Below are 18956 nucleotides of genomic sequence, written 5' to 3'. Positions count from 1 at the left end.
ATATGATGAAAGTAAAAATAAAATAAAATAGATAAACCCCATAATTTATTATACCATACCTGTTCACACTGAAACACTTATCACAATATTCTGTTAAAAAACCTTGTTAAACTTTGTGACATATTTCCATTCTATGGAGGTCAGGTTTGAATGAAACCCCATAATTTTATTATACCATATTTATTCAAACTGAAACATAATTATCAAAGTATACTTACCCAGATAGATATGAAAAGTCTTTATTAAAGTTCGTGCCTATTTCCATTCCATGGAGGCCAGGCGCGAACGCAGACCCCACAATTTTATTATACCATCCCTATTTAAGTTAAAACATACTTATCAAAGTATTCTTATGTACATCTATATCAAAAACACTTGTAAATGTTTTTTTGAATTTTTAAATTTTTTATTTCCATACTTTATCGACCAGGCGCGAACGCAGACCCCACAATTTTAATGAACCACCGTTCTGCCGGATCAAACATACCCATTCCTGTGTCTCAATACATCTTCTATCATTATATTCAATCAGTTTTTTAAAATAGTCAACCATATAGGAGCCTATTCGTGACCACAGACACACACACATTCAGCTTTATATTATAGATATGTATATATATATATATACATATATATATATGTAACATATATATATAAATATATATATATATATATATATATATATATATATTAGGACTCGGCGTTGTCTGGGATTGAACAAGGATCAGCAAATATTCCACTCTCCCATACTGTTACTGTCATAAAAATCAATGAAAACGCCCATTTTTTATCATATCGATTGATTGCCTGCTCTAGTTATGCTCCCTTCGCATAAAGTTTAAAATGCAAGTATCATTGTTCGATTGTGCCGTATAGAGAAACATTCATTTCGAACACGACCCTGTCATATCAAAGAACCAAGGGTCGATTTTATGAAATTATTTTTACATAATCACTTGCATTAAAGTTAAAAGTATAAAAGTAAAGTATCATGTATAGACATGCTCTAAAATATTAAAGATTCATTTCGAACGCGCCCCTGTCTTATAAAAAGAATCTACAGTAAATTTTATCGGCTCGGTCTTTCTGCTTTTTCAGTCTTGAAACTTTTCAAAATGCACTTGTAATGTTAGATCGTATAAAAGTGATTACTTTGCTCAAAATCGGACTTTCTTCTCTAATCGGATTTACTTAGCAGACGCATTTCCATGAAAATCTTACGTAAGTACACTTTTAGATACATCAAGTACCTTCGTGTAAAATTTCAAAGATAGCAACGAAACCGTTTCCGAGCGCATAGAGAACTCACACACATACACGCAGACAAATTCCGCACACACACACACACACACACACACACACACACACACACACACACACACACACATATATATGTATATATATATATATATATAGAGAGAGAGAGAGAGAAAGAGAAAGCGAAAGAAAGAGAGAGGGAGAGAGAGTCAGACAAAATAGGATAGAGATTTTGTATATATTTTGTAAATGTTATCTTTTTATTAGCGTAAACCGGATATAAGATACTTCTGCATAATTAGAAATACATATCCCAAGGGATGAATATTTGCGTTTGTCTAATAAAAATCATCGCATTATTTTTCGCTTCGAAATATTTTCTGTATAGTTTTACACAGTTTCTATGATTACAGTTAAACTAAGACAAAAGAAAATGTCCTTAAATATTATTGTAAAGGCTTATCTGCACTAAACATATATGAAAGCTGGTTTTATTTTGCTTAATTTTATTCCAATGATGCAGCAAGATTAATATACACATAATCATTTTAATTAGTCCTCTCTTATTATTTCATTTATTTAAAAATAGAATTAAACACGCACGCATACATACACAATATATATATATATATATATATATATATATATATATATATATATATATATATATAGTCTGCTTATTATACAAACATTATTTTTTACATATGTGCATACATGTTTCAGTGGAATCCCAATTCAAGGATACTACTTCATCAGACCAAAAAAGGATCGATGTTAAAATGGGAGTCCAAATTACATTAGTTTTATGAGATGTTTGGGCGTGGTTTACGTTTGGAAGAAAGTAGGGTGTATACTTTGTGGATGTGAGCAGTGGGGATGTCGGAGAGAGGTGTAGTGGAGGAAGGTGGTAGTCGTATATACCAGTTCTGTCCTGCATTGAGCAGTTTTTAATAATCACGCGATTTTCATTAAATTTACATCTCTGAAACCAATCGATACAACAATTACACACACACACACACACACACACACACACACACACACACACACACACACACACACATATATATATATACTTATATGTAATATACTGAGTTCATGCAATTCAGTAAATTTTAATATACCAATAGGTTTTAAGCCCAAAATGGTTGCCTTAAGGATTAAGCTACAAAAATATCACATTTCATAATTGAGAATTAATATACTGTGTGTGCAAAATCAAGACTTCAAGACAAAGGTGTTGATTGCAACAAAAGTGTATTTCATTTTACGTTACAAGTGTTTCAATGTCTAGTTCGACAATTGCTAGCATTATATCGTCTGAAAATTTTCAAAAAACAGCATTTCTTCAGACTTTATGAATAAACACACTTTTGGCAATGTAGCAATTTTTGAATAGAAAAGGGGGAGGGGGAATCCCTAACGGGAAATGTATGCGAGAAACATTTACCTTGGTTGTGGTTATTGAAAAGCCCATTTAAATATTAATGTATCGCCTAATTTTCGTATCCTTATTTAAGAACAGAGTTATGGGAAATTTCTACGAAGAGTCCAAAGCCATTTAAATTTTATATATATATATATACATATATATCCCATTTGTTGAGTTCCTAAATTCCTTTATTTCCCAATGATAGTTTTTTTGTAAAAATAATTTTTTTAAATTGTGTTTCTATATCTATATTATGGCCGTAATAACCTTGTAAAAACGTTACGGTGAGTTGTAGTTTCGTATTAGTGGCAAGTAATGTTTGTAGATTATCGTTCTGTTGGTACATGTATGTAAGACCATTTTAGGTGTAGAATTTGATTGAATATGAGAATAAAATAAAATGGGTGTATTAAATATATATAAACCTTGTAGGACATTTCGGGTAAGTGTTCTAATCTACTTGCTGTCTGAAAATTCATTGTTATTCTACTTGAAAAATGTTTTTATGTCGTTGCTTAGGATGATTTGAAGGGAGATAATCCAATTATGTTGTTGGGTACTGCTAGTTAATTCTGTTTGAAACTGGGTCGATTTTGTTTCTTAAAATGGTTAAAAGGAGGTAATTCAGGCTGTTTGTGTTTTCCGTTCATTGATTACTAGAAGGCTACTATGATTAAATAATTAATTTAATCAGATAGGTCCAGAACGTGCTACAATGGCTTATTTAACAAATCAAGTATATACATTATGTTTTTTATCTAAAGGAATAGGTTGTGTTTAGCCCGCATCTGTTATTAATCACTTATGCTGCTCCTGCGTTGTGTTCTTGGGTGTCTAAATTAAATAAAATATTGTATGTCCTCTAATTATTATTCTGACAGCAAAACCATCAATGGCTACAAGAGTGTTTTACTCCGGTGGGAAGATGTCTACTCCTGCATTTATGGGTTAAAAAACACCATTGAGTGAAGTAGGAGAATAAGTAAGTCAGCATGGATTCTACCAAACTATGGTGTCAGATGAAAAAAATTAATTGAATTAATATTTAAATGGATTTACAGCCCCCAAGTTGCTAATTTAATTTTTAATAAGAGGCAGAATATATATATATATATATATATATATATATATATATATATATATATATATATATATATATATAAATATATATATATATAGGATTACCTAGTGTTGACCGGGATTGTATGATGACGAATAATTCATACTCCCATATTTTAAATGTTTATCGGAATCGATGAAATAGCCCATTGTTTAATCAAATCGATGGACTGCCTGCTCTAATTGGGGACCCATCGAGGTTCACATTGGGGAAGCTTTACATGCCTTTCGCAATGAATAAATTCACAATATACTGTAATCTACATTGCACTGTAGAGAACCTACTGTTGATTTTATAAAATCATTTATATACATAGTGGCTGGCTTTAAAGTTTAAAAAGCAAAAGTTAATAGTGTGTTTCAATTGTGCTCTTAATAGAAACATTCATGTCGCAAGTCTCCTCGTCATATTAAAGAACCTACTTTGATTTTATATGCCTGCAATTACTGGCAATGCGGTGATAATCACTTGAATATAAATATCAAATGAAAAAGTCAAGTATCATTGTGAAATTTTACTTTAAACAAAAACATTCATTTCGAACGTGCTCATGCCATATCAAAGGGTTTACTGTTGATTTTATATATTTGGCTTTTTTGCTTGTGTGATTTTAAAACTTCTCAAATGGGGTGTTATACTGTGTACTTCAGTCAAAATCAGATGTTCCTGCTTTCATTAGATTATTTTGATGATTGATTATCGATATTTATCGAAGACATTCCGATACAAAACCTATTTAAGAACACTGCCAGGTACATAAAGTACATTCATGTGAAATTGCATAAACATCGACCAAGCCGTTTTCGAGTTCATGGGAAACAAACCAAGAGACTCACAGACACACAGATACACAGACATACAGACACACGAAATCCCTTATATATATATATATATATATGGTAAGCTAAATCTAGGTATGTATGTATGTATGTTTAGCTATTTCTATGTAAGTATTCAACTCCTATACTTATTAACTTAATAAAAATACTGGAACATGGATGCTAAGTCCGTAATGTGGGCTATATTTAGAGTTAATAGCATAATAGCGTAATACCTCCTTCTTGTATTCAACATTTTAGATTTGCGTTGTATTGCTAGATATTGGTAGGGCAATGCCGAAAGAAGTGCTATTATTATAATTGTTGCAGTATTTGTAAAAAAAGAATGTTATCATAGCGAAATATAAATTTACAGATAAAAATTATTTATGTTAAGATGTTTTCATAGAAAATGATTTTAGAACACAAACAATTATTTAATGATGACGAATTACGCAAAGATCAATTAAAGTGACGTGAACACGTATGATTTTTTAGTGAAGAATCGGTAGTGCGAGAGAGCAGTCAGTCGGACTTGAGAGAAGAAGAAAGACGAATCACGAAAAGTGATGGCTGCCAGTAGAAGTGATCATACAGCGTTAGTCTAGGACTAGCGTTGCAGTTTCCAATGGGAAAACATCGGTAAATAAAGTTGCTGAAAAGACAACCCGAGCTTTGTTGATTAATTAAAATAAAATTTCTTTACAGCTTTTCCGAGGATCCGTCAAACAAGATGAAAGATGGACCAAGAATGTTTTCTGATTGACCCGATGTTACAACCACCAGAGAACTATTATTTGCCACCTTCTGTTCTAATGTTATATGTCCGTTGTTAAACCGTATCTGTTAATATATCAACACTGTCGTAGGTGTTATACACTCATCAATTCAGCGAACAGTGGAAAAACTAGATAGACGAACACACGTATATACACATATGATATAGATGGCTGTGACACGTACATACAGACGTGTAAACACGCTGCATACTCACATTCATTATAAGAACATTTTCTACCAGGAGGCGATAGACGAGTTAAGCCACACGTGCATTACATATGCTCCCTAAGTATATAACAGTATTTGGTACATGGAGCTTAGACACTAAACAGACACCACATTCTGCATTTCTATTCCTCTTATTGACTTTCAGTAAACTTAAAATAATTATTCTATACAGAACTAGGTTTACTGTCCTTATATCTTTATTTTAATCTTTGCGTGTTTCTATATTATTCGAAAAAAATTCTAAAATCAAAATATCAAATTTCTATCAAAACAAATAATACCAACGCCATTGTCATGTCGTAAAATGAGAAAATATAAAAAATTACGGAATTCTATAGGTAAAAAAATAATTATCAAAGAAAAACTGTTTTCAATCAAGTTTATACGGGAAAAAATTTATCCGACATTTTGAATTACGTTCCCCACATGACGTAAGCAACAGAACTTAATTATCTCCCCTGTAATCTTTCTCTTTTTCTTTAAGAAGAAATAATAGTGATTTCGCCTGATTTCACAAAATTCTTTTTTCATTTATAATTGTTTTTCTACATTATCGTTTTTCTTAATTTTTAGATATGTTACTATTTTCACCATGAAAATTATCTAGGTCCGATTTGTTTTATTTGAAATTCGATATTTTAATTTGTTTGTTCAATATAGTAGAGGAAATAAAAGTAGTGCAAAATTGTTCTAAAATTAAATTTTACCCATCATTGGCCGGGTATTCCTTAATGTCATATAGATAGAAGCTTTACACGCTATGATCTAAAGAGAGTAGCAACGTTTGACCAAGGTAATATGCAGAAAAATACAATTAAAATGAACAAACAGAATGTTAGTGGTCTCGTGTGTTAGGAGTCTGTTAACTTTACGTGAAAGAAAAACTATCATCACCAGGTATACTGAGGATATGAAAATCAACGCGAAAAGATGGTGGTCAGATGACTATTCCAAGGCAGTTGTGCAGTATTTTGGTCTCTTCCTGGTATCTTGCGTGTTTATTGAGCACAGACAAATGGAATAAAATCGGATATTTTAGAGAAAACATTTACTTAGTCGTAAACTAGTTGTAAATTCATAATCTTGTTGACACACCAATCTTTGCTAGATCATCGAAGTTAAGAAACTTTGAGCCTGGTAATATCAAATGGGGGACCGTTTCGGAAAACGAGGCTTTGTACGTGGGAGAACATGTAAACCTTCTTGCAAGGACTACAAAACATAACGTCGTTATCTACCCTGACAGGAATATACAGGCGACTGCGGCCTCATTGTGAATTTGATATTCTCCTGAAACTTGCCCCATTGGAAAAAGCCAGTTTAACTCACCTAGGAGGAATGTCACTTCAGAGCAGAAAGTGATATTGAGGAATTCGGATGTTCATCGTAATGCATTCAATTTCTTCAAATTGAATAATTAGACAAATAAGATGAATAATTTGAATCTAGAATCAAACTGTAAAATGGTATTTATTTGAAATCCAAATATTTCGGTAGACATCACTATAATCGTCATCATCACAATTATCATTTTGAAAGTGACAGTAGCTAAGTTGTTTACGATACGGAGTGGCAATCTGAGTGTGCCAAGTTCGAATCCAGCTCGTTCGGCAGAAACACTTTTACCTGGAGATGTTAACAACCCCCACGTGGCTCCTCCCAGGTTCAACAAGATACCCTTGATAAAGGTTAGAAGTTACATCTACCGAAACGTTGTAAAAATTATTGCTCGTTGTCATTCAGAAGTGTCCTGCTAAGCCAATGTCTTTCTAACAAGACCTCTAACTAGAAAGATATCGGTGAAACGAAAGCAAAAAAATTCCTCTGATTCATGTCAAATTAAACGGATGCTGAATAACAACACTCATCATTATTAGCTAAGCTTTTGACTATTACTTGTTAAAGATTTTCAGATTTATCGCTTTTTACTTTTCTGACTTTTTGAGATAAGGATTGGTTATTGGTATTATTTGGATTTTTCGGACTACTGTTCTCAGAGTGTGTGTTATTTTCACAACGTTTAGGTCAATGTCACCTCAAACCTTATGCAAGTACATTTTTCGAACTCTGGAATGTTTCTGCCGAACTAAGGAATTTGAACCGAATTTTAGAACGGAATCATTTATTTACCTCATCAGGGTAGCATGCTCTCGTTCTATCAGCTCGATAGAGGTCCAAAATAATTCACAATTGTATTTTTGGTTGCCCACACTGAAGATTTAACCTTCAACCTTCAAGGGAATATCACTTTTACAATTGATTTTCCCAAGTACTCTAATCACTGCATCATGGGTACTTGTCTGAAACTGGAGAATGCTATCCCCGTGAAGAACATAAAGGTTTCCGTTCGAAATTCCGTCCAAATTCCTGAGTTCGATAGAAACATTCCCGAGTGCGGCAAGATACACCCGTAAGAAGTTGGAAGTTACATCGACCGAAACGTTGTGAAAATTATTGCTCTTTGTCATTCTAAACACTTTAGCTGAGCGACGTTTTTTTCCATACATGTACAGCGCCTAATACTGGCAAATAGTCACCCATCTGGTTAATGACTAGTCTCAACGTTGCTTTACTTTTGTGATTTAACAGGAATCAGTGTATCAACATGGTTATGAAGTTTAATATGTGTTCCTCTTGCTGTGCCCTTATGCAAAACAACATCTTGGTATTAGTAATCTTAGAATCTTTTGAATATAACGTTTATCGAAACTACAATTAAAAAAAAAAGAGTTTCTGCGACAAAAATTAAACGCACACTTATCCTTATAGCATCAAAGACACACGAAAAGGAAAACAGTATTTCAAAGATTTCCATTTCTTTGAGGAAAGCGTAAGAATATAAAGATTTCTGGATGTTGAAAAGAAAGAAACAAGTCAGCTTTCCCCCCAAATGTTCCACAAAAGATTACCCCTTAGAAATCCTTCCTGATTTTGATATTTTCTCGTGCATTTTACGTTTTTATGCAAATGTTGTGAGAAAGTTTTATTGAAGATCGTGCATCTTCAAAAATGAAATAATAGCAAAATAATTTCTTTTATTGAAAACTGGTTAATACAATGCATATAAAGTGGCGACAATGTATACGAGTTTAAAAAATCCAGGACCGTTGTAGGTGAAAGAAGATTTGCTTTAATATGTGAGCAAATATTGCCTAATTATGTTTTTTTTGGCTTGCGTCGTATGCGTAAATCAAGTAGATGGTGTGGATAATAGCATGTGCCTTTTTTGTTAGTGAGATATGGTCTGCGTGTGTACAGGCGTTACGTTATCTGTATATACGTGCGTTACTCGGCGTATGGTAATTATAGAATGCTTCTTGCATGTGTGTTATTGTCGAAAGGGTTTTAGAATGCTATAGGCGGGATCATACCACGCACATGCATGTTGTCTCTGGAGGAAAATAATAAAGAAGCATATGCGATAAGTTAGGAACTGAGTATTCATTGCGTTTTGATAAGTCGAAAAAAATGCTGATTTGAATCTAATTAGTACGTAAAAACAATAATCCCAGCCGCTATAGCATTTAGTAAGTCAAAGTTGTGAAGTCCGAGTGACTGAGAGACCAAAATATTTATATATCGTAGTAAGACAAAATTTCTATCAATCAGCATACTATGACTTTAGAAGGGAAACGATTCTGTTGTTGGATTCTAGATATTAGATTTTCATACTTAAAGAGAGACACATGGAGATTGCCAGCATCCAACGTGGACCTGTTGTAATGAAACAGAGAATATTCGAAGATGACACGTAAGGGTCATGTGTCCACGTTTGCATTCATTTCACAGCGACCAATTCCTGTTGTAAGGTTAGTGCGGAGCATGTTCAAAAGTAGCTGCGAAAGGAATATTGTATTTAAATATTGTCTCTAAATAGGTCAATGTTACTGATGATGTTTAAATATCAATTTAAAGATCATAAATTTCTTTATAATAAAATAAAATAAAATACCGAAGAGCAATATTAATAATTATTGGAATCGTTTAATCACCTGGCGAATGCCAGAGGAAAAATTCGCCGAAATGTCGTAAAACAACAACGAAGATAAGGATAACAGTTCGCAAATAAATAAATAAATTCCCAAGAGCAATCAACACAAACAACAGGATTTATATACAGGGTTGCTCACTTTAAAATAACACAGAAAATGTAGTAGAGAGGAGGAACATTCTTTTATTGGTAAAAAATACCTGTAGCATTGTTTCAATTACCTGTAGTGTTATAAAAAATGTTGGAAATGCTCCCGTTGAAATCTATGCATTTCTGGACACGTTTAACTACGTTTGCGGATACGGCCTGTAGATCTACTCTAGTGATTCTCCTAATAGCGTTGGTTATCTTCTCATTTAATTGGTCTACACTGTGAATATTATTTGCATAAACATTTCGTCTTAAACTACCCAAAGATAAAAATCCCATGATGAAAAGTCCGGGGAACGTGGTGGCCATAATCCTTTGCTTATTGTTCTCACTTCCGTAAGCATGTCATGAACTCAGGTTAGTAATCTGTGAGACGTGTGGCATGTAGCGCCATCTTGTTGGAAAAAGAACTGGATTTTGTCTTGTGGTGGCAGTTGGTCTGTAAGAGAAAGATTAGAGAAATCGAGTAACGTTTAAGTGCACCACCATGTATATTAAAAATGTGTATTCAACATAGTAGCTTTTTTTCGTAATGTAGTATGTTAACACTCTTTTATTAAATAATCTATTATGAATAAAGTGATGTTGCTATGTATTAATATTGATTAAAATAGAGAACTTAACTTTAAATTGATTTTAGTTCATTATATTTTTACAGATATATAGGAACATGCCGTTTTAATCTAACATGCATTTAAACAAACCGCACACACATCCATGCATACACCTTTTAAACAACGCATCGGTTGTCGCCCTTGTAACCTCCGTTTTGCCCGACAGATGGCGCTCTCCATTTCTTCTTTCGTTTTTTCTCTCTTTCTCTTCTTTCTCTCTTCCCACTAGAGACATGGAGCTGACAACACGTGTTTTTCATTCGATTCGAACTTTCAATGTAAGTGGCACCCGAATCACGTCTACGCCTCGACAGGGCGTTACCTTCTTAAGGTAAATTCTTAACACACAAGGAAATTTCAACGTTTACTACAAACTCTCGTATTCATACACGCACGCAGACACTTCAACGAACCTACTTAAAATAGCAATTAACTTCATGCATGATATATATTCATATACACACGTGTACACAATACACTCTCTTAATGTTCACATCCTCTCTAGTTAAATAAAACATCTTGTATGTATACATTTAACTGGACTCTTATGTTATCCTTCTTTACGTTATTCTTTTTAGCGTCTTCTTAAATATGCTTGTAAACATACTTTTCATTGTTGATCGTTTTATTACGCTGTCCTAGCAACGATAACCTCCAACTAACCAGCTTATGGGACACGCATCTTATTCCAGTAACCGATTAATACACGCACCCTACAAAGAGGGGATCCAGCTATACAGCCGGTATGTAAACTGCACAACGGTCCCCAACAGATAGCTTCAGAAATATTTTGATATAAACAGTGACACATTTCAATATAAATCAATAAGTTTCAATAAAAAATGTATTGGAAGAAAGTTACTTAAAAAAGGGGTGAATATTGTGAATCTATAATTCATTTTTAATTTGGTAAAGTAGAATTTCCTCGAAAAGCAATTTATCTTTGAGTGTGGATCACGGTATTCATGGTAAATTATTCTGCATCTCACGATAGAACAGGGGAAAGGGTGTTTCTCCCAAATGGTGTGATCTTTTTCCTCTGTATTTATACTCGACTTCTTAGCATTCTTGGCGTGTTCACTGTACACAAACGCGAGAAGACAAAAACTAGTTTCAATAGATTTCACATAAACTTGGGCGAAGAACGCAGTGAAACATTCCGCCATTTTTGGAGTTATCTCCCTTTGATTGTAAATAGTAATGAATTAGTTTATGAAATATCAATTCACTACAACTCTTTAATGGCCATCACTTTCTTTCAATCAATTAGCGACTTCAAACGTGCACTAGTAAACCTAGACGTATAAACTTTTCTGCTTTCTATTTTTATTTATTTCGGAGTCAGCAGTTGTGCGTGCAGCAAGATTTAGTCGGGTTCATTAAGGTGTCATGAGAATGCTCAGGTAAGTCAGCAATCAGGTCTAATCAGAGATAGCGAACGCATTTACATAACTTTATCGCATGACTTCGTGGGGGGAGCAGTGAGAGGCAGGCGTGAATTATTTCACATTTGTGAGAAATACAGACTATATTTGCTTTCACAAAAAAAAACACTAGAGTAGCTACATTCACTATACACGATTTCCACCACTCTCTGTCTGTGCCTAAATCTAAACGCAGCTTCTTTCTTAGAACTGCCTACCTTTGAAACACTGTTATATATACCTGCTTCCCAGCCGACTACCAGTCCAAAGTAAACAAGTATTTGTGTAGCCGTCCCCTTAAACAATCCAAATTGCCCAATCTACGCGATTTACGATTACGACACTACCACATTAGATTCATTAATCTTATCCTTGAGTGGCTTTCGGGCTTTAATAAGTGATGATTTCCTTGTAAAAGAAGAAGCTTGAAAGGGAAACGAGAAACTAACGTATTTTTTAATACAGCATGGCGAAGTGCGTGCACGTCGTTTAACGAACATACTTGAACAAGCGTTCATAGGTAGATACAGCCTTTCGTTTATAAAACAAAGGGACGTTAATTCACAAGCATATCTCAATCCCTATTTAATCATACACATTAAAAACGCACACGGCGCTAGCCGAAACAAGCCTGGCAAAACTCTCAATATTTAGCAATCCAACAACAAGACGAGCTGTCGAATAAACCAACTCATTTTGTCTCGTTAGATTTTGTCATTCTTGTAGTTGATAATCCGCTATCTCACATGTATTTTATATGACTCTGCCTGCTAGAATGTGAATATTATGATCTGTTCTTACTTGCATTCAAGGTGATCTTTAAGAATTCCATCAGATTTCAAGATTGTGTAGTGTATATTAGATATTTCTTCTGTTCTCTCCAGTTAGCCATTTTTTCAATGACAATCTTTTAAAAGTTTTGTTCGATCGCGACGTGCCATTAAAAATGAAACGAACGAACCAGTAGAATGCAATAAATTAGTTGATGTCCATTTAAAATTAGTATCAAGCACTAATGCCGAATAGAACTTGACAAGAGAGAGAAAAAAAGTTAACCAAATAATTGTGTTTCAAGGATCCCATTTGTTTTACAAGAGCGCTGGAATTGGAAGATTTGTGGATGCTGAAAAAAAAAAACAAAAAACAAAAGATAAACGAATGAAATTCGAAAGAGGACAAACAAAAATACAAAAGAGAATTTGAACGAAACAAATAAATAAGGAGAGAAAACAAGACCGGGGAAAAAATTAAATTTAGTAGGAATGGCAAAGAGGATTCGCAAAAAAGGTGTTAAACCAAATAGAGAATAGAAGCATTTTATAGAAATACTTGCAGGCCACCTGGCGTTGCCCGGTCATTAGATACGCGAAAATATGGTATTTTAATTCCTACAGATTACGTATTACAGAGCAAATTTATTATAGATTATTATATTGAACATTTCATGAAAATGGACAGAATAGAGAGAGAGAAAGAATGGTTTATATTAAAAAGAGAGACAGAAAAAAAGACAAATAAAAAGAGAGAGATACCGATAGGACAGAAAGGGTGGAGAGATAGAGTCAGTTGGAAAAAAAAGTGAGACAGTTACTGGAAGAGACAGTCACAGACAGAAAGAAAGATTGAGGGCAATGAATAAATTCAGAGAGATACAAAGAAAAGAAATATAGTTAGTACCGGAAAAGGAAAACCACGACGCCCCAGAAAAAAAAAATTAAAAGAAAATATAGAAAAAAATAATGAAATAGAGAAATGAAGAGAAAGGCAAGTAAAAAAGAGAGAGGCAGACAGAAACGCATCGAAGGGAAGTAGATCTTAGAAATACGAATACAAGAAAGCTAGCCAAGGGAAAAAGAGATTGGAAGTATCGTTTGAATCTTCGTAAATGGATCGAGAAACCCGGGTTCAATCCTCTGTCGAGTGATTTAAAAAAAAATGGTACTTAATGCCCTTGTAACAACCACCATTATCAGGCGATGGGTAAATGAATAACATTACGATAGCCTTTTATTATACATTTTAAGACTTAAAAATCAAGCGGTATTGCAGTCAAAAGAAGCTGACGGATTTTAAATTTGGTTAACTTCCTCAATATTCAAGTTATGCTTACCAATTTTCATATGTAGATAGACGAACCTCTTTCATGAGATATAGTAAGATATCATAATCTACTTATTCTAATTTTATTTACACAACTTAATCTAGGATATGTTTTTCACAAGGTCTAATTTTAGTTATTAAAATGATGCTACTCAAATGTCCACCATTTTCATTTTCACACTCTTGTACTCTCGGCAGGGTATTTTCCAGCGCGTCACTTCATGTTTCAGGGATTATGGCCCTAATTTTCTCCTCTATATTATTTTAAAGGCATTTATTGTGGCTGGTTTGTTTGCGTATACCCGCTCTTTGAAGTAACCCCAAAGGACTAAATCTGTACATGTGAGATCTGGCGAGCAGGGTGGCTAATTATCTCACAGTCACGAGAAATTATTTGGTTGCCGAATATGTCCTAGAACAAATTCAATGTTTCTCGTGCCATATGCGCCGTTGCACCGTACTGCTGGAACCACATTGATCGAGAGACCCCAATTTGACTTGATCTCCTTCTTACTGATGTGAATGGATCCTCGGCCACACTCTCTGCTAATCTCTGACGATTCTTAACACTTCTTGCCGTACGAGGCCAACCAGATTGAGGGAGGTCACATACAGACCCTTGTTCATGAAATCAAGCCACCATAGCTTTTATTGCATTGGGAGTAGGGGAATTTCTTGTATTGAAGTTTCGTCGAAATTCTCTCTGAGTATCTTATATTGACTCGTTCAAACGAAAATACGACTTTACGATAAATATCCACTCCTCCGTAGTATAACGACTCAGGTTGACCTTAGGAAGGGTTACTTTAGATGATGTGAAAAAATAAAAGCAAAATATAAAATATTAAGAAAGATATTATGATTTTTTTTTACTATCAGCTTCTTTTGGGACACCCTGTATTTAACTTTAATAAAAGAAAAGTATTAGAAATGATAAATAGAAAAAAAATAAACGCTAAGAAAACATATCAAGCGGATCATATTAAATGTACTAAACTGTTATATCATTTTTATCTGTTGGCGAGAGTATTTCTATGAAATTACCTGGAAAAATGCACCATTGCACAAATTCCTGCCAGCGTTATCTCAGAAGAATATCTATTATTATACAAATAATAAAAAAAAAAATAAATCAATGTCTGTTTCCGCAAGGCCTTTTCCTACATTTTTTTTTATCACAAAACAGAGGTTAAAACAATTTTTAGTTTAAAAATTAATTCTTGTTAACGTCAAAATTTTCATTGTTCTAATTAACCGGCATTTGCAATTCTGTAACCACAGCATTCATGTCGTACTAAAGTCGGTATATTACTCTCACCCTATCTCAAACTATATTGTTTGACTCCCACTCCCTCATTCTAATACAGTGTCTATCAATCTATCTTTCTATCACTGAATACAAACAATTTAAAACAAACCTAATCGGTATGCGTTACCCCCCTCATATATATATATATATATATATATATATATATATATATATATACTTATATGTATATATTATTTATATATACACATATATATAAATATATAGATATATTTTATATAATTGTTTTATTTTTTTATATAATTATTGATTCTGTCTCTCTCTCGTTCTCTCTCTCCATATATATATATATATATATATATATATATATATATATATATATATATATATATATCAGGGATATATGACTTTGTCGGAATTGAATGAGAATCAACAAATGTTCTTCCCTCGAATACTCTTACTGTCAACGAAGTCGGTGAAATCGTCCATTTAAAAATCAAATAGATGAATTGCCTGCTCTAGTTAGAACACCCCTCCTGCAATGTATCGGGAGAAGCTTCGAATGCTCCTCCCCCAGTGAGTTAGTCTAAAATACATTGTACTGTAGATTTTATACAATTATTTTAAATAATGGGGAAGTATGTGGCAATCAATTGTTTTTTTTTTTAAATAGGCCATTCTATCGATTTCATCGATTTCGAGGACAATAAAATATGGAAGTGTGAAACAATCGTTGATCATCATTAAATCCCGGGCAACGTCAGGTCGCACCTTGCTAGTACATACATCTATAAATCTATATTTATTTATATGCATCTATCATGCATCATACACTCATATTTATTTATACAAAGATCATTTGCTACATATTTGCATAGAGGTTTAGGCGAGATGTCGCTGGATTTCGAAATAAATAAAAACACCGAAACATATATGCAAATATGTCGTCAATTAGCTTCGTATACATAAAAAAAATATATGTATACAGTAATACAGCGTTAACTGTAATAAAAACCTTGTTTTATAAACTTCGGAGCGTCATTAGATCAAAAGCTAGGATACCACAACAACAAAATCATTATATACATAGTGTCAAGATGTAAAAGTAAAATTTACAAGCCACAAGCATATGTAAACTTAAAAAGAATATAAATATTAATAATCATGAAGTAATCATGATTTAATATAAAAAAAACTGAATGCAACAAAAATAGGAAATAGAGCTTGTCATAGAAGAACGGATTTATTTTGCATTCAAGACTAGTTCTCATAGAATGCTGTTTCAATTCATGTCAGTACCAGCAAGTTTATAGCTTCGCTATAATACTCATTTACTAATATCTACTCTCTGATGAATAGACGGGTTTCTTTGAAACTCTGCGGATTAAGACAAGTTAATATTTCTTATTTAAGTATCCAGTTGTACAATATATTCACGTAAGTATAATTTGCTGTCTTAAATTGTGTTCTCATGTATATATATATATATATATATATATATATATATAGAGAGAGAGAGAGAGAGAGAAAGAGAAAGATACATACACACACAAGCACACACACACACACACACACATATATATATATATATATATATATAAATATATGCAATATTTTTGCAAATGTTAAGACAACAAAATAAACACAGAATATAGTGTATTTCCTTATGTGTGACAATTGTTTAATAACTATTTGGACAAATTTAAACATTATATCATTTAAAATATTTAAATATAGCTACTCTTCAGACACTTAAATACATTTGTAATATATATATATATACATATATATATATATATATATATATATAGTGGAGATGGTAATTAATAAAAACTGAAGAAAGTGTTCAATACTGTTGTAGAGCAAATATGCGTTTTATTTTTTATTACCGTATCTTTCTGTTAAGTTACATTATTGTTTCGGCTACTCGGCCGTTTTTTTGGCCGTCTGTAGCGTCCACAGACTTTTACAGAAATGTTCGCTATTTTGGGATGAAAGAGTGAAAGACTGAATGAGGTCAGGGAGGTTTGCGAAAAGGGCGGAAGAGGAGGAGAGGAAGGGAACAAGGAGGGAAGGTGGAGGGTGTTTGGTATGTCAATAACGTTTTATTTTTGGGGTTTAAGGAACTTGTGGGAGAGGGTCAGGGAAGTTCATTTCTGGTGTGGCTGAGGGCATAGGGATACATGAGGGGAAGGGGAATATGTGGGGTGGGAGGAGGGGGTTATTTTAAAATTCGAGTCTTAGTGTTAAAGTTTTTAGCGTCTCGTTGGTGAGGTGATTTCTTGGTAAGTATGTCTTGAGCTGTTGGGTATTCGTTTATGTTTGGAGGCTATGATTCGGTTTATTTATTTTTAGTTTTTATTTTCTTGTTAATTGTTTGGAGAGGGTCAGCTAGCGGTCGCGACCACGTGTACACACATGCGCACGTACACACATATATACTTAAAAGAAACGGTCACAGGTACACATACATCCCCGCCCTGGCGTGCAAATATATGTGCACATGTGCGCCTGCATGCATAGACACCTGCATTGTTCTCGCTTGCGTCAAATTTTCTTTAAGGTGTTAAGATTGGGTGCGCGTGCGTAGGCATGGATGCGCACATACACAAATACATACACACATCGACGCCCCTGCCCCCAAGGAGGCGATGATACGGGCTCATATGCGCATATTGATTCAGGCATACTAGCACCCCACTCATACGCTCAAGCGCGTGCGCAAATGCAGATACCAATACTCGTGAGCACATACATCGACATATATACACAGCTGCACGCTCTCACACACTATGTGGACAGCAGGCAGCGGGCATCTATACCCTCACATCCACACACGCATACACAGGCACGTGCACATATGCATCGGTACCCCGTGTACACCCGGACGCCCACGTTGATGTACAGGTGCGTACATACACACACATACACACCCAGTTATACAGACAGTTATTGGTAAAGACATATTCGTCTGGATAGATTTAAATCTAGTTCATTTGTGGGTACATAGGCGCAATACTTTCATTCGATGTAGACATGGTTATACATAGATATGAGCATAAGCTCATTGCCAGGGTTCTGTACATAATGTTTTCATTTTCATTGGTGGTGTTTTGTGTGGTTAGATGTGGGTGCACACGGGCGCGCCGGCATACTCCTCCGCATACAAGTATAACCCACAGATGCACGCTCACACACGCATGCATGTACACAGATAAGCATGCATACACGCATACACATACGAACGCACATATGCTCTCGTTTTATACATCTGCAAAGGTACGCACCCACACTCCCTCAAGCACAGATATGTGCGCACGCATATACATACGGGTATATAGCGCGACATGCCGGAAATATGGGCGCGGGTTTCATCCACATATACTTACATACGCATTAATAAGCGCCCATGTACCCGGGATAGTGGTTCTAGAAAGCCATGTTTATAGATTTTGGGGAGGTTTGGGGTGGTTTATATGGGGATTGAGTGCTGTAGTTCTAAGTTGAAAAAAATGAAGAAGGTAATAAAATAAAAACATGAGGAATGCTGTGAGTCTAATTGTTTGAACCCTTAAAATAGGGATTATCAATATATTCATGTATTCGAATGTATTTTAGGGTTTAAAGAGTAGCTATTTCCGAATATTTTTAAATGGTATAAATTTTTAATTTGTCCAAATGGTTATGAAACGATTGTAACACGAAAGGAAATACACCATAAGATGTACTTATTTTATATATTTTTTTTTACACAGTGATCACCACTTATCAAGGC

This window comes from Euprymna scolopes, chromosome 22, assembly GCF_053919585.1.
Source record: "Euprymna scolopes isolate OS-2025 chromosome 22, ASM5391958v1, whole genome shotgun sequence".
NCBI classification, from domain to species: domain Eukaryota; kingdom Metazoa; phylum Mollusca; class Cephalopoda; order Sepiida; family Sepiolidae; genus Euprymna; species Euprymna scolopes.
Note: the sequence above shows the minus strand (reverse complement) of the source record.